The 23,276-nt window shown below is 40.1% G+C and overlaps 1 long non-coding RNA gene across 2 annotated transcripts in view; it reads left to right on the forward strand.

Moving 5' to 3' along the window:
- The first annotated feature begins 306 nt into the window (after window positions 1–306).
- The window catches only part of LOC138431014 (uncharacterized), a 126,391-nt gene continuing 103,421 nt past the window's right edge, over window positions 307–23,276 (forward strand). For both annotated transcript variants that reach the window (XR_011253496.1, XR_011253495.1), the window contains exon 1: window positions 307–452. This is a non-coding gene — a long non-coding RNA (uncharacterized lncRNA). The remainder of the gene's footprint in view (window positions 453–23,276) is intronic.

The following is a 23,276-nucleotide window of genomic DNA, read 5'->3' on the forward strand; positions in this document are numbered from 1 at the left end:
CAAACGAGATGTTCTGCCCAGTGTAGGGAACTAGGTTTAAAGAAGATTGAGAAGTGCTTGCTAACGAGATGCTCAGCTAAAAATCCTGTTTGTTCCCGTGGGAAAAGAACATTGCTTGCACACAAGGATGTTTCTCTGATTCCTCAAAAGGAACAGACCTTGGGACAAAACGGATTCTAAGTTGATAAGAAAGTTCCCCCAAACAAAGTCTTAGCTGCAGTAAATAAGCCAAGGTAAAGGTTATCTCGCCCTGCGCCTGCGCACTGTATAGTCTCTGAATCATAGTGCTTGGCAGCTTGCCCTGTAGGGGGTTGTACAAAAGATATAAAATTAAACAGCTGGAAGAAGCAAGTGTTAAAAAAATATAAAGATTTAAACCACTCTGCAGTGTTGGTGTGTCATTCCGTCGCCGACATCTGGCGCCCAACGTGGGGCTCGACGGAACCAAAAGGGTAAGCACCCCAGGACAAAAGGCTAAAGGGGGGACTTTCGGGAAATAGAAAAAAAGAAAAAAAAATAAAAATCCGAAAGGGTAAACACCCCGGAACAAAAGGCTGATAGGGGGACTTTCAAAAAAAAGAGAAAAATAAAAATCCGAAAGGGTAAACACCCCGGAACAAAAGGCTGATAGGGGGACTTTCGAAAAAAAGAAAAAAATAAAAATCCGAAAGGGTAAACACCCCAGAGCAAAAGGCTGATAGGGAGACTTTCGAAAAAAAGAAAAAAATAAAAATCCAAAAGAGAAAGCACCCCGGAACAAAACGCTGAAAGGGGGACTTTCGGAAAAAAAACAAACAAACAAACAAACAAAAAAAACTATGGGAAATTCCCCGTCTTTAAAGTCACAATATATGGAGCTGGTTAAGGGGCTCCTGCATTCTATAAGAATTAAAACGTCTACTCGCCGCTTGAGTGAGTTGTTCTGTCTTATAGAGCAGCATTGTTATTGGTTTCAATATCAAACAAAAGTACAGCTAAATTTAAAGAAATGGAAAGTGGTGCAAAAAGAGTTAAGAAGGCAGCATCAAAAAGGAAATGTGATTCCTTTAAGGCTGTGGACTCTATATAGCGCTATAACACAGGCTTTAAAATTAATGGCTGCTGATAGTGAGGCCGCCTCATGTTATTTTGAGGAGGGGGCTTCACCTCGGCCTCTGCCCAAACCTCCAGATGATAGTACAGATTCATCCACTGAGCCAGATAGAGATGTGAGTTCTGGGGAGGATTCGGATTCTGTAGAAGCAATGACTGCTGCCTTTTAAAAGGTTTTATTAAATAAAAAATGAACTTCCAAGGCTGTTAACCCTTCTGCACCACCTTACGCCTCCCTATTTCTAGTAGCTGCTGACAAGGCTGAGGTAGAGAGAGAGAGAGTCGGTGGTTTTAAAAGTACGGAAAAAAGTATATTTTGGGAAATGCTTATTAATGACTCTCGTCCTTTAATGTCACTGATTATTAAAGGTATACAGTTTAAAGGATTAGTAGATACAGGAGCAGATGTTTCGGTTATTTCTCTCCAGCAGTGGCCTAATGACTGGAAAAAAGAAAAAATTCCTCTTGTTTTAACAGGCTTAAGATCAATAGCAGATGTGTGGAGAAGCACTCAACCTTTGTCATGCCAATTGTCTAATGGAAAGAAAGTATCTATTTCTTTTTACATTGTTAATATACCTATTAATATCTGGGAAAGAGATCTTTTATTTTCTTTAAAAACAACACTCACCATCTCGTCGGAAAACTTATAGCCACTGCTCAGATTCCTCGAGCTCTCCCATTAAAATGGTTAACTAATGTCCCTAAATGGGTTGAGCAGTGGCCGCTTCCAAAAGTGAAGCTCGAGGCTTTAAAACAATTAGTAAAAGAACAGCTTCAGTCTGGCCATATTGAACCTTCTACGTCTCCTTAGAATTCTCCTGTTTTTGTCATTAAGAAAAAATCTGGTAAATAGAAAATGTTAACTGATTTAAGGGCAGTTAACAAATGTATAAAACCTATGGGAGCTTTGCAATTAGGTCTCCCTTCTGCTTTGATTCCACAGGATTGGTCTTTGATGGTTTTAGATTTGAAAGATTGTTTTTTTTTAATATTCCTTTGCAAATAAAAGATAGAAATAAATTTGCTTTTACTATTCCAGTGTATAATCATGGGCAGCCCGTAAAACGTTATCAATGGACAGTGTTGCCTCAAAAAATGATTAATAGCCCTACACTTTGTCAGGAGTTTGTTAATCGTGCTCTTATTACTGTGAGACAACAATTTTCTAATTGTCTTCTCTATCATTATATAGATGATCTTCTATTGGCAGCTCCTAGTAAAAAGGAACGAGATACATTTTTTATTCATGTAAAAAAAGCTTTAAGTGATTTTAATCTTCAAATTGCTCCTGAAAAAATTCAAACTAAATTTCCTATTTCATATTTAGGTGCTATTTTAGAACGACAAAAAATAAAACCTCAAAAGGTCCAAATTAGACAAGATAATTTAAAAACTCTTAATGATTTTCAGAAGCTTTTGGGTGATATTAACTGGTTACGTCCCACGTTAGGGATTCCTACACATCAATTGCGTCATTTATTTTCTACTTTAGAGGGTGATACTGCTCTTAACAGTCCTCGATCTCTTACTTCTCAAGCAAAAGAGAAATTACACTTTGTAGAGCAACGGTTAAATAAAGGGTTTCTTACTTACCTACAACAGGATCAACCTATATATTTCATAGTGTTCCATACTCCCTATTCTCCTACTAGAGTTATTGCTCAATCTGCAGGGTTGATTGAGTGGGTATTTTTACCCAATAATTATACAAAAAAGCTTACTACTTATACGGATAAAATTGCTTTCCTTATTTTGAAAGGTCGAGGCCGTATTATTCAGTTAATTGGAAGTGACCCTCAAACAATTTTTACTCAACTTACTTCCACCCAAATTTCTAATTGCTTACAGTTTAATAAAAATTGGCAGATAGCTCTTGCATCTTATTCAGGGACTTTTTCTAATCAATATCCTCAATCTAAAATGATAAATTTCCTTCGACATACATCAATGGTTTGTAAATCTCCTATATCTAATATTCCAGTTGAAGGAAAAACTATTTTTACAGATGCCAATAAAAATACTGCTGGCTATTGGACTGATACTACTTCTAAAGTTGTTCCACATTCCTTTTCTTCTGTGCAGCCTGCTGAACTTTGGGCCATTTGTTTGGCATTACAGGATTTTTTTGATATTCCTATTAATATTGTTTCTGATTCTAAATATGCCGTCTTTTCATGTATTTATCTTCCTGAAGCCACTTTACCGGTAACTTTAAAAACTAATATTGATAAATTATTTTTTCAGGTTCAACAATTATTAATTAGGCGAACTAACCCTGTCTTTTTTACTCATATACGAGCTCATTCTTCTCTCCCCAGACCATTATCTCAAGGAAATGCAAATATTGATGCCTTACTTTATCCTTTACAGTCTGCAACACAAAAACATTGTTTACATCATACTAATTCTAAAGGGTTACAAAAAACTTATTCGTTAACGCAAAAACAAGCTCAACGCATTGTTCGTTCTTGTTCCATATGTGCACCGTTTATTTTGCCCTTTGCCCCTCCTAGAGTAAATCCCAGAGGACTACAATCTAACCAAATCTGACAAATAGATGTTGTTTTTATTTCTTCATTCGATAAGCAAAAATATGTTCATCATACTATAAATACTTATTCTCATTTTCAATGGGCTACAGCTTTAAGTTCAAAAAAGGCAGATTCTATTATTACTCATTTACTATTTTGTTTTGCTATTATGGGCATACCTATAAAATTAAAAACTGATAATGCTCCCGCATATCAATCCTCTAAATTATCTCAATTTTTAAAACAATATCATATTAAGCACACTTTTGGTATTCCTTATAATAGTCAAGGACAAGCTATAATTAAAAGAGCTAATCGGACTCTTCAAAAATACATTGAAAAAATAAAGGGGGAAAAAAGTGTGATATCACTAAGGGGCCATTTCAAGTTCATTTGCATATTAATAAATCTTACTCTGCTATAGCATGTGTAAAATTTCCTTATTCTTTACTGTATGGGCAATGGATTTGGAATGAAATTTTGGGAGTTATATCATGTTCTGATTGTAACTTGACTCAATGTATAAATCGTTCTTGGTGGGAAAATGTTAAAAATAAGATGGTCCATTCCAGTAATTATTCTTTGGTCATTGTGAAAGCACGGACTAAACTTTGGTTGCCTGTTAATCTTACTCGACCTTGGTCGGACTCTTTTGCTGTCACTCATCTTGTAAATGCTGTACAAACTCTTCTCCATCGATCTCGAAGAATGCTTGGCATTGTCATCGCATCAATTCTCGCCGTGGCTTCAGTTAACAGCAACAGCAACTGTAGCAGGTCTTGCTTTGCATCAAGGCATACAGACTGCTGATTTTGTCAGGGAATGGCATAAAGATGCTCATTTATTGTGGCAACAACAGCATGATTTGGACGCTCAATTGGCTACTGATGTATTGAATTTACAACACACAGTTTCCTGGTTCGGAGATCAAGTGACTGTGTTAGCTACAAAGAGTGTGTTAAAATGTGATTAGAACTCATCTCACCTATGTGTAACCCCTGTTCCCTTTAATATGAGTGAGGGTTGGAAAAAAGTAAAAAGGTCTTTAGTGGGACACCAAAATTTAACTGCTGAAATTATGGAATTGGAACAAACTATATTGTCAACTTTTAGTAAGACGCTGCCTGATATTCTTGGTTCTGATATATTAAAAAGTCTTCAAGAAGGATTAGACAACCTTAATCCTTTAGGGCATATATCTACACTGTTAACAACATCCTTTGTGAATACTTTGTTAATTGTTGCTTTATGTTTTATTGCTTTTATAGTCTACCGGCGCTGGCGAAAAGGGAAACAATTGAAAAAAAAAGCTTTGCGTATTCAAGCGCTTATTCAGCATCTACAAAAAAAGAAAGGGGGAGATGTAGGGAACTAGGTTTAAAGAAGGTTGAGAAGTGCTTGCAAACGAGACTCTCAACCAGGGCTGGACATTCTTGCAAACAGATGTTCTGCCCAGTGTAGGGAACTAGGTTTAAGGAAGGTTGAGAAGTGCTTGCAAACGAGACTCTCAACCAGGGCTGGACATTCTTGCAAACGAGATGTTCTGCCCAGTGTAGGGAACTAGGTTTAAAGAAGATTGAGAAGTGCTTGCTAACGAGATGCTCAGCTAAAAATCCTGTTTGTTCCCGTGGGAAAAGAACATTGCTTGCACACAAGGATGTTTCTCTGATTCCTCAAAAGGAACAGACCTTGGGACAAAACGGATTCTAAGTTGATAAGAAAGTTCCCCCAAACAAAGTCTTAGCTGCAGTAAATAAGCCAAGGTAAAGGTTATCTCGCCCTGCGCCTGCGCACTGTATAGTCTCTGAATCATAGTGCTTGGCAGCTTGCCCTGTAGGGGGTTGTACAAAAGATATAAAATTAAACAGCTGGAAGAAGCAAGTGTTAAAAAAATATAAAGATTTAAACCACTCTGCAGTGTTGGTGTGTCATTCCGTCGCCGACACAGGAGATCTTTCCTGGAGAATCCCAGGGATGGGGGAGCCTGGTGGGCTGCTGTCTGTGGGGTCGCACAGAGTCGGACACGACTGAAGGGACTTAGCAGCAGCAGCAGGAGATCTGGGTTCGACCCCTGGTTTGGAAGATCCCCTGGAGGAGGGAATGGGAACCCACTCCAGTATTCTTGCCTGGAGAATCCCCATGGACAGAGAAGCCTGGTGGGCTACAGTCCATGGGGTCATAAAGAGTCGGACACGACTGAGTGGCTAAGCACAGCACAGCCCAGTATTACAGACAGAGGTACACTTACACCATCTTCTTTATCCATTCATCTGTACACGGACATTTGGTTTGCTTCCACGTCTTGGCTATTGTGACTAGAACTGCTGTGAGCATTGGCGTGCATGAGTCTTTTCGGATTATAGTTTTGTCTGGGTATATGCCCAGGAGTGGGATTGCTGGACCATTGCAATGCTGCACAGGGGGCGACCAGATTCTCAGGGCCCAAAGCAGCTGCCAGGCAAGCCTCTCTCTGTTGGCTCTTCTCCGAGTGCCTGGACACTGGCAGGATCCTTAGGATGATCATCTCAGACAGAAGAACAAGTGAGCTTTTGTTTGTATTGCCAATTATTGTTCATGTCGCTTAGGGCTGAGATTGAGTTTTGAAATCACAGTAGATGCTTTTGAAGAAGCTTAGGACCAAAAGACAGACTTTCCCCCAAGGTCTATAACCAGCTAGTGGCAGAGTTTGCATTCATTCCTGTCTCTACCACACCACCCTTTATTTCTGTCTCTCTACAGTGTCTACATACTAGTTGCTCAACAAATTGTTACTGGTTTAATCTTATGCAGTTAAGTGAATCATCATATGAGTTAATCTTGTCACAGCATTTGGCTCTGCTGCAAAGCTCCTGCCCAGGGAGTAACTCCAGTTCAGACACGAGCCCCCTCATCCCTCTTCTGAAGGCCAGCTGGAGCTGTGAGGAAGCCCAGGCTGCCATCCCTGCATCCTTGAGACCGAGGGGCAGTTTGGCAGAGAAGAACCATCCCCCTTGACCATCTGCCCAACCTCTCTGGGTTCTGTTCTCCTTCCCTGGGAGATACGCATCCTCCCAAGGGTGTGGAACTGAATGCAAGTCAATCAGTCCAGTCGTGTGATCAGCAGACATTTTCTGGTGCCTCCTCTGGGTCTGGTACAGTGCTGGGCTGGGAGTATAGAGATGCAGGACATGGCTCTCATTCCTTCCAAGGATCTCAAGGATGGAAGGATGTGGCTGGCCAGGGTGGAGCTTTCATAGGCCTGATGAGCAGAATGCAGTCTTGCCTAATTGAGGAGTAGGTAGAGCCTGGAGAACCCCTCGTTCATTCCCTGGGGAGGTTCCTAGACCAGGGAGTCTCAGCAATGGTGCCCCACCCTCAAGGACTAGCAGCATATCTCGACTTGTGACAGGCAGATAAGGCGGAGCTGGGGGGAACCACTCACTGCACTGTAACCCAGGACATGCTGGTGCGCCTGAGGGGCGCCTCCGTTACTATGGAGATGAGATGCTGGCACCATCAGATCTAGGAGCTGGAAAAAGACCTGAGCCTTGTTTGGAGAATAGGCACAAAGGCTGGTTGCAGCGATGTCATCTAAGCTGCATCAAGTTACAGAGCCCTGAAGAAGTCCAAGGCTGAGGGGAGCGAGCCCTCCTCTCAGGGACACAGTTGCTGCTGCTAAGTCGCTTCAGTCGTGTCTGACTCTGTGTGACCCCATAGACGGCAGCCCACCAGGCTCCTCCGTCCATGAAATTCTCCAGGCAAGAGTGCTGGAGTAGGGGGCCATTGCCTTCTCCACAGTAGGGAGGTCCTACTCAAAATGAGTCTGGGCGAAGGAGCCTGGGCCACCATTGTCACATGGAAGTGGGTGCAGTGATCACAGGAGCTCCCCACCTGACCCTGGGGTCCCCTCAGAGGCCAGGGATTGAGGAGGAAGGGGCGGCCAGGTGGTCTCAGTGGGCGCTCCAAGCACTCTGTCGAGTGCTGGCATCCACAGCTCTGAGCTTTCCAGCCTTCAGTCTCATACCCACCCCCACCCGGGGCCCGGTCTGTGTCCCTTGAAGACACCCCTCGCTGATAATGAGTGAGGCCTGGAAGCAACGTCTGCCACTCGATTGTACCCTTATTCTGAATATCTTTTGTGCATTTACAAGCCCTCAAACCTGACCGGGAGTTCTGAGTTCTGGCCGAGCACATGCTGGAAACCTGTATAGGACAGAACTATTCAAGTTCAGGAAGATCTGGGTGGGAGATCCACACCTGCTTTCAGGCAAACGGGTACCAGTGACCCTATAACCCAGTCCGAGGTGGGAGACTCAAGGGTCTCAGCTTCTGAGCTGAATTGGAAAAGAATGAAAAGTTATTCAGGAAAAGGTGGGTGGGGACAGATGTGTAGGAGAAGGGGATTCCAGGCAGAAGGGTCTCTGTGGGCAGGGTGTGGAGTTCAGGGAACTTGTAGTAGGGCTGCTCAGTCTTTATTTTCAAAGTTGGTAAATATCCCAAGACACTCGGAAAGTTTCTAGAGAGACTTGTCTATCATTAAGGCATTCAGTCGTTCAGCAGACGTATATTGAGAGCCCACAATGTGAAGGCAAAAGGAATTAAGAGATTAATGAGGCTTGAGAGAAAGAGGTAAGGGAGATTAAGAGGTACAAACTTTCTGCTGCAAAATGAATGAGACTTGGTTGGTTATGAAATGTACAGGTGGGGAGCATAGAAAAAAAGAAATAAAAACAGAGAAGTATAGTGTAAATGTGTCCAGTTTTGCTGCATATCAGTTATACCCCCTTGAAGCTAAACAATTTTTCCCTAATGTTGCAAACTGAAAAAAAAAAAAAAGTAGATAAGACTTATTCTCTGTCCTCAAGGAACTCACAGTTTAGCAAATATTATTTATAAAGGAACATGTGTAGTGATAGACGTTGGAACACAATGTTACAGGAACACGAAGAATGGAGTGATTGCTTGTGATTAAGCAGGTCAGGAAGGCCTCACGGGGAAGATTTTGAAACTACCAGATAGAATGGGAAAGAGTCATTTGCATTTCCAAGATGTTTAAACATGTCTAGACTTATTTTAGTTTGCCCTATTTGCAAGAATGCTTCAACTGTTGAGATGCTTATAAATTAGATGTTAATTAATGAAGTGAAAATGACGCAGGGAAGAGATCCAGATTGCTTTTGAAATGGTGTGGTAGAAATGAGCTCCTTTCTAACTTCAAGTTATATAAATGAAATGAACTGCATTTATAATTGTAAGAATTGGAAATGTTATTTAATATGTAAATATATTCTAACAGATAGGGGGTATTTATAATGCCAACAAATATTCTATTTAAGATAATGTATATTTAAGTTCATGCATTTCTAGTTTTTTTAAAATAATTTCCTCCTCAATATTAATGTTTTTCTTCTCTTGTACAGAAGTGTAGTGTATTTGCTATAGCACAGTTTCTCAAACTTGATGGGCCCTACTCTGCTTTCATTTTCTACCCTCGCTTTAAAAAATATTTTTATTGGATCATGAGATACATACTTGTACAAATCTTAAGGGTATCATTCAATTAATTTTTACACGTGTATCTGTTTATGTTAACTACCGGCTTGCAGCCATGAAATTAAAAGACGCTTACTTCTTGGAAGAAAAGTTATGACCAACCTCGATAGCATATTCAAAAGCAGAGACATTATTCTGCCAACAAAGGTCCATCTAGTCAAGGCTATGGTTTTTCCAGTAGTCATGTATGGATGTGAGAGTTGGACTGTGAAGAAAGCTGAGCACCAAGGAACTGATGCTTTTGAACTGTGGTGTTGGAGAAGACTCTTGAGAGTCCCTTGGACTGCAAGGAGATCCAACCAGTCCATTCTAAAGGAGATCAGTCCTGGGTGTTCTTTGGAAGGAATGATGCTAAAGCTGAAACTCCAGTACTTTGGCCACCTCATGTGAAGAGCTGACTCACTGGAAAAGACTCTGATGCTGGGAGGGATTGGGGGCAGGAGGAGAAGGGGATGACAGAGGATGAGATGGCTGGATGGCATCACAGACTTGATGGACATGAGTTTGGGTGAACTCTGGGAGTTGGTGATGGACAGGGAGGCCTGGCATGCTGCAGTTCATGGGGTCACAAAGAGTCGGACATGACTGAGCGACTGAACTGACTGACTGACCATTCAGATTAAAACATTTCCAGAACCTTCCAAGGCTCCCTCATGCCATCTCCCAATTAATACCAAATCCTGCTAAAGTGACTACTGTTTTGAGTGTATCACCATGGATTACTTTTGCCTGTTTCTGAACTTTACATAAATGCACGTACTTTTGTTTTTAAGTCTGGCTACTTTCCTCAACATCGTCTCTAAAACTGAACCCATGTCCCAGTCAGTTTTTTCTTTTTCGCGGATATGTTATTTATGAATATACTAAACTTAGGTATCTGTTTCTGTTGGTGGCATATTTCCAGTTTGGGGCTACTATGAACAAGTCTTGGAGATGTCTTCGGTGGACACATACATTGATTTCTCCAGGGTAAATAGGAGTGGAATTGCTGGGTTACAGGGTAGACATATGTGGGACTTTAGTAAAAACTGCTACTGAGTTTTCCAAGTGCAACAATTTAAACTCTTCACAGCTGGGATGAGAGATTTGGTACTCTGTCTTTTCAATGTTAGCCATTCTAGAGACTGGGTAATATAGTTCATTGATTTGATTTTCGTTTTGCTGATGACAGTGTTAAGAACCTTTTCATTTGCTGGTGGCCAGTTGGGTATCCTCTTGTGAAAGGCTTACTTTAATATTCTGCCCATTTTAAAAATTGGGTTGTCCTTTTTTACTGAACTGGATGGTCCTTTGACAGATACATGTATTGTACGTCTTCTCTCTGTCTTCAGAGTGCCTCTCACTCTTTCAGTGGTGTGTCTTTCTTGGAAAGAAGTTCTTGACTTCAATAGCATTCAACTGGAGCAGTCTTTTCTTTTGTGATTAGTGCATTCTGTTTCCTTTTAAATGAATATTTGCCTCTTCCAGAGAAAAATTCTGATGAAAGCGTCAAAGATAGTATCATTTCTCATAGAACCCTCAAACCTCTATGCATGCACTTTTAGATTGCCACCCGAGAGCCACACTCTACTGTGCTGTTGCAGAACATTCTAGCCATAGATAGATCCCCCCAAACAACACCTCAATACAACCATGGTAGGATTCCATTTTAAGCCAAAGAGGCAACAGGTTTAACTTTAAAGAAGCAGCTACTTAGAATTATCATATAGTAAATAAATATAATATGCTGCTGCTGCTAAGTCGCTTCAGTCGTGTCCGACTCTGTGCGACCCCATAGATGGCAGCCCACCAGGCTCCGCCGTCCCTGGGGTTCTCCAGGCAAGAACACTGGAGTGGGTTGCCATTTCCTTCTCCAATGCAGGAAAGTGAAAAGTGAAAGTGAAGTCGCTCAGTCGTGTCCGACTCTTAGCGACCCCATGGACTGCAGCCCACCAGGCTCCTCCGTCCATGGGATTTTCCAGGCAAGAGTACTGGAGAGGGTTGCCATTGCCTTCTTGGTAAATATATATTAAATAAGTATTTTTGCCCCATTATGTTTCAGAGATTCAATAATATGGGAAAGTTCTGAAAAAAAGAGTGTGAGATGAGAAAATCAATTCACTTGAAAACGCTGGAGCAAAACCTTGGTCCTTCCCCATCTGTGCCTAATTAGGAACACTCATCTCTCCCCTTGACTACTTTTATCACTACTCCAACGCACATACACACAGACACACACACCACACACACATGGCACTAGTCCCAAGGAAAAAACACAACTGAGATATTTATGACTTCTGAAACCTAGTCCAACTTGACAGTCCACAAACATAACAGATGGTCTGTAATAACTGAACTGTTGTTGAATGTGTCTTCAGTGGTTAATTACACCCTCATTTCTTAAAATTTAAAACACATGGAGAGCAATTATTCTTACCAAAGGAACATACTCGTATTTTCATATTCTGTAAGTCATATTATCATACAGTTTTAGATAGACGTAGATAGGTGATAGAGAACAAGATAGATAATAGATTTCGAACAGTTAGATGTATTTAAAACACAATTACCATTTGTGATATCAAACATAACTTTTAATTTTCGAGTCTCTGAAAAACTTATAAATATCAGGGTCTTGGGTAGTAGCCTGCCTTTCTTCATGATACCTTAAAATTCAGAGTTGTCTTGCTATGCAGATATTTTGTATAAGCAGGATTTCATAATCTACAAAACGTTTCTCTCTCTAGCAAGTTTCCAGCTAGAAAGCAAGAGACATACCAAGAGTGCATATGCCTTACAAGGGTCAGAGCAAATTACTGAAATATTTGAAACTGTTTTAAAACTAGACAGAGAGACCTCTTAATATTCAGATGAAGATAATTTACAATACTAAAACTGTCTTCTTTTTAGTATGATCTTTTCCCAATTCATCATGATTATTTTGAGAGGAAAAAAGCCCTCAGTGCAGGAATATTGTGTCTTTATTTTTCATTTGTTCATTTTTAATCCCTCACTTATAAAAATTTTTGTTCATATATAAATAATAAATGCAACCACAGTTACATATGCTTTGACAGAAGCGGGTATGGAGAGCAGTGGGCCTTAAAAGAAGGAAGAGAGGAATTTAGAAAAGTCGGGCTTCCCTGGTGGCTCAGACGGTAAAGAATCTGCCTGCAATGCAGCACTGGAGACCTGATCAATCCCTGAGTCGGGAAGATCCCTTGGAGAAGGGAATGGCTACCCACTCCAGTATTCTTGCCTGGAGAATTCTGTGGATGGAGGAGACTGGCGAGCTAAAGTCCATGGGATTGCAAAGAGTCAGACATGACTGAACAGCTAACACTTACAGAGCCATAGAAGGACTCTTGAAAATCAGTGGGTTCTTCTCTTGCCCATGTCTGCTCTTCCTGGATTTTCTTTTTCTGTTCTCTTCACTGCTGTTCTGTTCTCCAAAATGCCTTCATGGGTGTCTTATCACTGGTACAACCGGTGGAGGTGGAATCTAGAAGATCCCTTTAATACCAACACTGCAGAATTCACATCCATTCCTGGGCTCAGTGTCAACAGATCACCCACCAATAACAAAACACATGAGAGACTGCTTAGGGTAGACACTTGAAAAGCGTCAGGTCAGAAGGAGACTTTGTATTAGTAGGAAAGCTCTGGAAGTCTGACTTGGGTAGCAGACAGACAGAAGATTTGGTCGTCTTTGCTTCAGCTTTGAATTTCTAATGAAGGTTGGGTTTTTAATCATCTGTTCCATATTGTACTGTTCCTTCTTGTGATTAAGTACATTTCATTCTGTTCTTGGAGCAGGACTAAAGTTCAGATTGCAAGGACTCTAATAATGCCAGATTTTGAACAATTAGATTCTGCAGAGGTTTTAGTTCAATGATTAGTATAGAACTGAACCAGCTCAGCTGTTTTTCCTCACATTCAATTCACAAGGATACTTTAGTTTCAGGGAGGAAGTGGTGAGGGGCAACTTAGAACTCCACTATGTTTTTTCTCTTCTAGACTTTTCCTGAAACTTTACAACTGATTGTTGAACAGCGTCCTCCGATTCTGATAATTAATTTGCCTGTTTACAAAAGAAAAACGAAATACAGAGATAACAGTCTGAGCTGAAGAAATCATGTATTATTCATCCAACCAAAAAACTCTTTGCTATTGCTAAGATAATGGGCTAGACTTTTCAATCCTGCCAAGTTTTTTTTTTCTTTTTAATTCTTTCCCAAGGGGCTATGCTTATTTCTTTTTCACACTATTATCAGACACATTTTCTGCTTCAAGACTTGTTTCTCAGCAAGTTTAAATTAGGAAGACACTTTTCGTAAGCAGGAAAGCATTTAGGATTTTTTAAAGTTTGAGTCTTTCGATCAGAGGAAAGGAGAGGGAGAGGACGGGAATAGAAGAAGAAGAAAGTGTGTGTGTTATCTTGACAGATGTAGGGACCTAATACAGGGGAGGAAAAAGACATTTTCAAGAAAATTGCAACAGTTATGATAGGTCTTTTATTAGTGGGTATTGGAAAAGTGCTGGTCTTCTTTGGGTGTGGTGTTGACTAGATCTGGTGTAGTAAGCTTGAGAAACAGTAGTACCTAAGGTCTCTGATCACTTCGCTGGGGTGAAGGTGTGTAGGCTAACCTGGAAACTTTATGGTCTTGTTACAACTACTTTGTTCAAAATATCTTTACCAGCTATATTTTTGTTGCACTAGCTTCCAGTGTTGTTTCTTAAGGGCTTCAAGTCAAAATTCCGATACTGCTGACATTGTCATTGGCAAAAGCTTGATGCTTCAACAGTCAAAATTCAGATGCCCCGTGTGAGTAGAAAAGGTAAGGCTCATCTTTAACTGAGACCTAGTCTCATTTTGATGGGCAACTCCTGATGTTTGCTCTGGTTCACAAGGTCTCTGAGGACACTGTAGAAGACATGAGGAGACACTGCTTTACTTGTACATGGGTGAAGTCAACAGCCACCTACATATTCAATTAAAAGTTCCCGAAGTTCCCTTATTTTAATATTGTTTGCATTGTTTGGAACTTTTGCTTTGTCAGAGCTGGCGTTCTTGCCTTGTGGTTAGTATTTTCCTTGCAGCCTCTGAGTTTGCTCATTGCTGTGTCTCCCCTGTTAGCTCTGTTTCCACAATTGGTAGCGCTTCTAAATTTGGGGCTGCTCCTTCATGACACTATTTTTCTGAAAGGTTGGGTGATTTTTAGTTGCTTTTCCATATTAATATCTATCTTCAAGGTGAAGGGAGGTGAGACAGGTGAATGGAGAAGACTTGTCCTTGAATGGGTGGTTGTTGGTGATAATCTGTACATGTGGGATTCATCATACTCTCTACTTCTAACATTTGATAATATTTGTTTTCAATATTAATATTTGCTGTCTGTCTTAGGGTAGGTGGAACTTGCCATTCTTGGTAAGAGAAAACATTGCACTTGCTCGAGGCTGACTTTGGTGATAGGAGTGTAAGTGCGATAAAAGTGGTAAGAATATGTGAATAAAGTCTAATCGCTAGCACAGAGCAGGCCTTTCCCTCTTAAATCAGCATACCATCTTAACTTCTTTTTTGCCACTTCTTTCTAGCAAGTCATTTCCCTGCCTAACCTTTCTCCCGTGGCCACTGTGTGTTCCCTCAAAATGTTTACGAGCGTCATTATGGAGAGATCCCAGAATAATAGGTTGAAAGCCAATATTATTGTTGGTCCAAACTGCCATTTTGTGTGATCACATGGGATGTGCAGTAGAATCCTCAAGGTTACACCACGGATACTTGTCTTATGTTAGGTGAATGTCCTACAATGTCTCTTGGAAATATACGGTCCATTACCTGGGACACATAGTATGCAGAAGTCATCCAGATCAGCTACATCTTAATCTGGGAGTAAAGTAGGAGGGGAACTTGGGGCCCAGCCATTTTTATGAGCAGCTCAGAACTGAGAACTGTTTCTACTTTTCAGTTACAATTAATATAAAACAAAATTCTGCTATTAATAATTTTCAATTATTTGAAATTTTGAGCCCTATGTCTGGATTTAGAACAATGATAAATTTTATTTCTTTGGATCAGACTTTCTCGGGGCACGGCTTGCTAAAGTATATATCTGTGGGACACATCCATAAACTGGAGCTCTGTGTGACGGTGTTGGGCCAGGGATCTCCTTTAGTAAAAGAGCACTCCAAATAGTCTTTTGAAAATTGAATTTTTTGGAACTATTGATCTAGTGATTTCTTCCCTATTTCTGTCAGACATCAATTTGATTGACACTTCAAATAGGGAAGCATACATTCGTATTTAATATATGGCTCCAAAGGGACTTCTACAAGGGGTCAAGGGACATAGGACCTTCAAGGCCAAGGTGAAATGTTTGGGTTTTATTCCAGCTGTGAAAGAGATGAGTTTTTAAATAGGTCTGTAGGTAAGAAATGTGATGTAATGTGATGTGATTCTTTTAAGGCTCTGTACCTAGCATTGTTTTTGTAATTTGTTATTCTTTTTGCTAAAGAAGGCCCCAGGTTGGATGTCTTTGACCTGCAAAAGCCTGGTCTGCCTGGTGATATGGTGCATAAAGGGCCTGCCGGGGGGCTGGCACACACGGGTCTCAGGAAGTGGAGGTGCTCGAACTCTGTTTTTATTCGTCTTGAAAGCTTTATCTCACCCTAGATATTAATACTTCTTAATCTCCAGCTCAGTGACTGTCATCAAGGAACATTCTTAAATATTTGTTGAATGACTGATGGAAAGCAAGACAGGAGAGAAAGAGAACTGGCTCATTGTTATTTTTCTTTATATACCGCTAAGGGTACCAAGCAGCTAGCTTTTCACATATTTTAACTCTGGAAAATGCAGACCAATCTCATACTGATGCATAGCAGAGCCTCCTCAATGTGTACGACTCTGGTTTTCAATGGACAGAGTAAAAAGTGGTAGATAAGAATTTTATTGGGAAATACTACTGATTTGCCAAAATGCTAGAAAGGCATGACAGTATGTTAATAGAGGCAGTCTGTTTTCTTGATTATGAGGCTGATAGAGTAGTGACCTTTTTTTTTAGGAAACCTTCACATTTTTTCAAAGAAATTACCTGGAAGAAATAGGAGTTCTCTTATTTATGTATATAGCATATATGTCTTCCACTCCCCCCAAAAAAATCTTAGACATTTTGCAAACATTAATCAATATTATTTGATCCCAATATTACTCTAAATAAAAACTTTAAAAATTGCCCTGTCTTCACAATGTGAATTTTGAATCCAGAAATGCTCTGACAACCATCTCAGCAGAAATACAAAATTGGTGTTTTTGTTTTTTTTTAAAGCTTCTTCTTATTCCGATTACTGGGAAGGGATTCCCACCTTTTCCTACCTTTCTGACTATCCTTGTTTATCTCTTTATGGACTCCTATTATTTTTCCCCCTTAAACTCAAAATCACCTCGAACAGTTACTGCAGCCATAAAATTAAAAGACTCTTGCTCCTGGGAAGAAAAGCTGTGACAAACATAGACAGCATATTAAAAAGCAGAGACATCACTTTGCCAACAAAGGTACATCTACTCAAAGCTATGGTTTTTCCAGTAGTCGTGTACGGATGTGACAGTTGGACTGTAAAGAAGGCTAAGCGTCGAAGAATTGATGCTTTTGAACTGTGGTGCTGGAGAAAACTCTTGAGAGTCCCTTGGACAAAAAGGAGATCAAACCAGTCAATTCTAAAGGAAATCAACCCTGAATATTCATTGGAAGAACTGATGCTAAAGCTCCAATACTTTGGCCACCTGATGCAAAGAACTGACTCATTGGAAAAGACTCTGATGCTGGGAAAGATGGAAGGCAGAAGGAGAAGGGGATGACCGAGAATGAGATGCTTGAATGGCATCACCAGCGCAATGGACATGAATCTGAGCAAATTCCAGGAGACAATGAAGGACAGGGGAGCCTGGCATGCTGCAGTCCATGGGGTTGCAATGAGTCGGACATGACTTAGCGACTGAACAACAACAAAAATTCAGACATTTTCTAGGCTTATGTCCAAAGTTTCTTTCCTTCTTTCTATGTTCTGCCTGGAAAATTATACCCATGTCTGTAGCTTCATCAGCCTCCGGTGTCTCCAGGTCTCCCTGTCGAGCTCCAAGCCCTTTCTTGCTCTAATGAGACTCACAGTCTGGTGCTTCTGGGAGTTTAAGACTCAACCTGCAAGAGCTCATGAATATAGTCACTAGTCAGTTGGTTTAAGATCTTTAAGAAGGAGTACTGCGTTCTAGCCATGGGGCTCCAGATGAAGCTGATGGTACAGAAATGGAAGCCAAGCAGATGCACACGAACATACTGTCTCATGGCGAAATGATACAAAGATGGATAATACTTCCTAATTAGTTTCTGCAATTGAAAATGGTAAAATTAACATGAATTAATTATTTCTATTTTCACTAATTCAGTTGTCTATCCCCCATTATTCTGAATTACAGTGATTTTTCTTTCCAATCTTTCCCTTCAAAGTAAACTTCTGATAATTATTTTTGAAACATGTTATACCTGAAAGCCCTGTGAAAAGTAACTAAGAACATTGTGTTCCAGCATTAAAATGACATAGAAACTCCAGATTAAAATATAATTCCTCATTCCAAAGCTTGAATAGAATGAAACTCAAAAAGAATTGTATCTGATAAAATTCAGGTCATTGAAAGAAACTTCAAAAAAGAACATTTTCTATAACAAGTAGCACTTTTATTCAATTATTGATTCAGTTAGTTTTCATCCACTTTAAATGTTGAGTTTAGCACCCTCAGTTATTAACAATCCTGGTAACACGTGGAGATAACAAATTTCAGGTAGATTGCAATTAGTTATGAAGGACTTTAACCTCCATCTCCCTATAAGGTTTGTCCCCATCACATCGTCCCATCTCTAATCTTCTCTGACTCCTTCCGCAATCACTACCCCAATATCCATGAGGTAAGGACAAATAAACAGAGCTTAAATATAAGCCTCAAAAGATCCATATTTTAACAAACATTGAGGAAAGAACTTCTTTGTGGTTCATAAATTTAAAATGAATTGCGGTTGAGTTTCTAAAACTGTTTCAAGTGGATACAAAAAACACCATCTCCAAATCCAGTTGGTTTTGACACCGATTCTAAAGATAATTGATGCTCATGATTCTCTGAGCTGTGTTCCTTCATCATAGAACTTTTGTCTTTCCAGGAACAGTAAAGCCACTGAAGGACCTGTTCAGCCTTTCTAATCAAAAATGTGCATGAGTGATCTATCAAAGTACCTCTTGGCACATGTGACTCACAAATCCTTGAGATGTTTTTAAGTGAGCCTTGAATCTGTGGGCCTGATGACTACATTCTCATAGGAATGGAGGTATCTCTTCAGAGCACTGTCATTTCATATAGTTCAAATAAACTGGGACTGCATAGGTGGTATCATGTGAGAAAGATTATTTGGGGATGTAGACACTTCAAAAGAAAAAAAAAGACAAGCATCTGTAGTTGTATCATGAAACTAAAGCAAGACGAGAATCAAATCTAGCTTGGAATCACCCGTTGAAGAACAATTTTGAATGAAGAAGAAAAGGTGGTGCAGCAGAAATGATTCATTTGTCCTCAGCATCTGCAGATGGCTCCCCAGAGCTCCCCTCCCCACTCCTCTCTGCTATGTAATTAAGCAGAAAAAGGGGGCCCATGTTAAAAAAAAAATCCTGCAAAATTCTTTATAACTGAGGCCACTAGCCAAAGTCGGAATAACACTTGAGAATGGCTGCGAGTCACACAAGAAAACCTTCCAGTTCAGCCCCACTGGGAAAAGACAATTCTTTTCCCTTCAGATCATCAGTTTCTGAGTGGAGGGTAAAATATTAATATGAAAGGAGGCACAGATGTGCAGGCTCCTCTCATAGAGCCTTCTGGGAAAAAAACAGCTTGCTAACCAAATTAAAGACCTCTGTCTGGAAGAGACTGCCAGTCTCAGTGTTCAAAGAATAAAGTCTGCAAGTGAAATATGCATTTAAGACTCGGAAAAAGAAATTAAGTTAGATTAAATAGAAAATAGACTTGAAGATAAAGTAATCTTGTATATTACGTTTTTAGGAGATAAAAACATGAAAAATGATGGAGAGTAAGTTTTCTGCTATCAGAGTAGATAAAATATCTAAAAAAAGATTTTTAAAAGTTCACTAATGGCTTATTAGCCTGTTTTATTCTAGGGTCTTGTGATGAAACCACTTAAAATTATATCTCTTTGGCTTTTTCAGCTAAATGCTTCTTTTTTAGGGATTTGTTTTTATTGAAGTACAATTTGGGCTACAGAGGATGAGATGGTTGGATGGCATCACCGACTCAATGGACATGAGTTTGAGCAAACTCTGGGAGATCGTGAAGGACAGGGAAGGCTGGCATGCTGCAGGCCAGGAGGCTGCAAGGAGTTGAACAGGACTGAGCGGCTGAAATGAACTGATAGTTTTGTTTTGTTTTTCCTTTTGGCTGTGTTGGGCCTCTTGCTATGCTCTGGCTTTCTCTGATGGTGGCGAGCCAGGAGCTCCTCTTCATTGCAGTGTGTGGGCTTCTCACTGTGGTGGCTTCTCTTGCTGCAGAGCACAGACTCTAGGGCTCATGGGCTCAGTGCTTGGCAGCTCACAGGCTCGAGAGCACTGGCTCGGTAGTTGTGGTGAACGAGCTTTAGTTGCTCTGCAGCATGTAGGATCTTCCTGGACTAGGGATCGAACCCAGGTCCCCTGTGTTGGCAAGTGGATTCTTAAATACTGGACCACCAGGAAAGTCCTTTATTGAAATATAGTTGACTTACAATATTATGTTAGTTTCACGTGTGTGTGTGTGTGTGTGTGTGTGTGTGTGTGTGTGTACTCAGTCATGTCCAACTCTTTGAAACTCCATGGCCTATAGCCCACCAGGCTTCTCTGACCATGGAATTCTCCAGGCAAGAATACTGGAGTGGATTGCCATTCCCTTCTCCAGACGAACTTCCCAACCCAGAGATCGAACCCTGGTCTCCTGCATTGCAGCCAGATTCTTTACCATTTGAGCTACAGAGAAGTTTCAAATGTACAACATAGTAACTCAATATTTTTATAGATGCCATCAGAAAAATTATAGAACTAATAAATGAATTCAACAGAGTTGCAAGATACAAGATTAATATAAATAAATCTGTTGCGTGTCTATACACTAATAGTGAATTATCAGAAAGAGAAATCAAGAAGTGAAATCAGGAAGTGAAAGACCTGTACTCTGAAGAGTATAACACACTGCTGCGGTATATTGAAGACTGTACAATAAATGGAAAGATAGGGGCTGGAAGAATTAATATAGTTAAAATGTGCGTGCTACCTAAAACAATCTATAGAAGTAATGCAATCCCTATCAAAATGCTGATGGCATTATTTTCACAGAGCTAGAACAAATAATTCTATAATTTGTATGGAACTACAGAAGATCTTGAATAGCCATACCAATCTTGAATAAAAACAGCAAAGCTGGAGGTAACGTGCTCCTTGGCTTTATATTGTACTACAAAGCTACAGCACTCAAAACAGTATGATATTGGCACAGAACAGACACATAGATCAATTGAAAAGAACAGAGAGCCCAGAAGTAGATCCACTTATTTATTGGATCCTTTGATCCATGTGACCAATCCACGACAAAGAAGGCAAGAATATACAAATTGAGAATAAACAGTCTCTTCAGTAAGTAGTGTTGGGAAAGCTGGACATAAAATAATGAATAGTTGAATAAATAATGGATAGAAACATTTTTACAGCTAAATGATTCTTGAAGGAAATTTCTCCCCAAATTTAAAGATCTGAAGTAATTTGTAAAGTAGTTATTAGCAATTATTGAAATGTCATTAATTTTTTTAAAAGTCTTTTATCACAGTGATATCAAGACTGGTTCCTAGAGATCAGCTCTCAGATGAAAAGGGAAAAGTAAGCAGAGAGGCGAGAATGGGCTGCCCATTCTGTACTTGCCTGCCCCATGCTCCAGGATGGTGATGGATTGCCACCACTGACTCTCCTTCTCTGCAGTGCTCCTATTTTGACTGTAGTGACAGGACAGTCTCTTGATTTTCTTCTCTTTTCCTCACAAGCGACATTTCAGTCTTCGATGCAGGTTCTTCCACTTTGGTGCAACAGGAAAGCTCTTCTCTTTTATTTACCTCTCTTATGGAACTGACTGGAAAATACAAGCCTTCTCTTGGGTCAGTTTAAAAAAATGTTTCCATAAATGTTTATATGTTCTGCAGTTTTCTCCTAAGCATCTATAATGTATTAAACTATGTCTATATAAAGCTCTTAAATATTCTTAATGAGTAAAAAAATCAATGGTGGGGTTATGATTTTGGTCTGAATGTGCTTTCAAACATTGTCATCCCAATGGATGATTCATCCAAAATGGCTGAAATGATTGCTATTTAGTATTTCTTCTGAGGGTAGCCCACAACTACTTACTTTTTAAAAAATTTAAACATATCCATTTATTATGTTAATAATAAAAATAATAACATAATAAAAATCCCAATCTTTTGATATTTTAATATTTAATATTTAATAAATAATAACAACATAATTGAGAGTCCCTTGGACTGCAAGGAGATCCAACCAGTCCATTCTGAAGGAGATCAGCCCTGGGATTTCTTTGGAAGGAATGATGCTGAAGCTGAAACTCCAGTACTTTGGCCACCTCATGTGAAGAGTTGACTCATTGGAAAAGACTCTGATGCTGGGAGAGATTGTAGGCAGGAGGAGAAGGGGACGACAGAGGATGAGATGGCTGGATGGCATCACTGACTCAATGGACGTGAGTCTGAGTGAACTCCGGGAGTTGGTAATGGACAGGGAGGCCTGGCGTGCTGTGATTCATGGGGTCGCAAAGAGTCGGACACGACTGAGCGACTGAACTGAACTGAACTTAACAACGTAATAAAAGCTCCAGGTCCCAGCTGCCACATGGGGGAACTTTAGTTTTAAAATGTGAACTCTTAGTTGTGCTTTGAGGGAGCTAGTTCCTTGCCCAGGGATGGAATCCTGGCCCCTTGGGTTGGAAGTGCCAAGTCTTAGCCACTGGACCATCAGGAAAGTTGCTACTATCTTTAATTTTTATTTGTTTCTTTGCCTTTTAAAATTTATTTTTAATTGACATATACTTGATTTACAATGTTGTGTTAATTTCAGGTATCAGCAAAGTAACTCAGTTATACACATATATTTTTCCAAATTCTTTTCAATGATAGTTTATTACAAGATATTGGATATAGTTTTGTTTTATATTTCTGGCTGTGTTGGGTCTGTGTTGCTGTGCAGGCTTTCTCTAGTTGCAGCGAGCGGGGCCTGCTCTCTAGTTGCAGTGTGAGGGCTTCTCATTTCAGTGGCTTCCTTTGACTCTTGTTTAGGAACATGAGCTCTAGGGCACGTGGGCTTTAATAGTTGTGGCACAGGCCTGAGTTGCTCCATGGCTTATCAGATCTTCCCAGATCAGGGATTGAACCTGTGTCTCCTGCATCTCCTGCTTTGGCAGGCGGATTCTTTACCACTGAGCCAACAGGCTTTTGTTGGTTATCTGTTTTGTGTATAATATCAACTACTTACTTTCTAGATGAATGGTGCAGAGAAGTGATTGGCAGGTGTGATAGACATCACCATGGCAACTCTTCATAAAGGAAATTGATGGCTGAGCAAGTTGAGGGTTTGTATTAAGAGCTTAGTAATCCCCAGGCTGTTTGTTCAGGTTCTGTAACTTCCTAAGGATTTCAGATTTTATTAGTTCAGAAAGCCTCACCCACAAAATATATATTTATCACTTCAATTTGTTTTTTGGCTGCCACATAGTTTAGCCCGCTGAAATATTTTATTTTTCTGTCAGTGGCATTTGCGTCAAGAGCTCTGACCAAATATGACCTCGGTCAGTGCTAGATTCCAGCCAACACACACCAGACACTGAAAGCGTCACACCCTGTCTTCAATTTCCCCCTCCAAGACCAGCTACATAATTCTAGGGACTCAGTGCAAAGTAAAAATGTAGACTCATTTGTTGAAAAATTAGGGAGGATTTCCAAACAATGACAGCACAGCATTAAGGCATGCCAAGTCCCTTTGGCTCAGCTGTAGTTTGTT

Source organism: Ovis canadensis, chromosome 26 (assembly GCF_042477335.2).
Source record: "Ovis canadensis isolate MfBH-ARS-UI-01 breed Bighorn chromosome 26, ARS-UI_OviCan_v2, whole genome shotgun sequence".
NCBI lineage: Eukaryota > Metazoa > Chordata > Mammalia > Artiodactyla > Bovidae > Ovis > Ovis canadensis.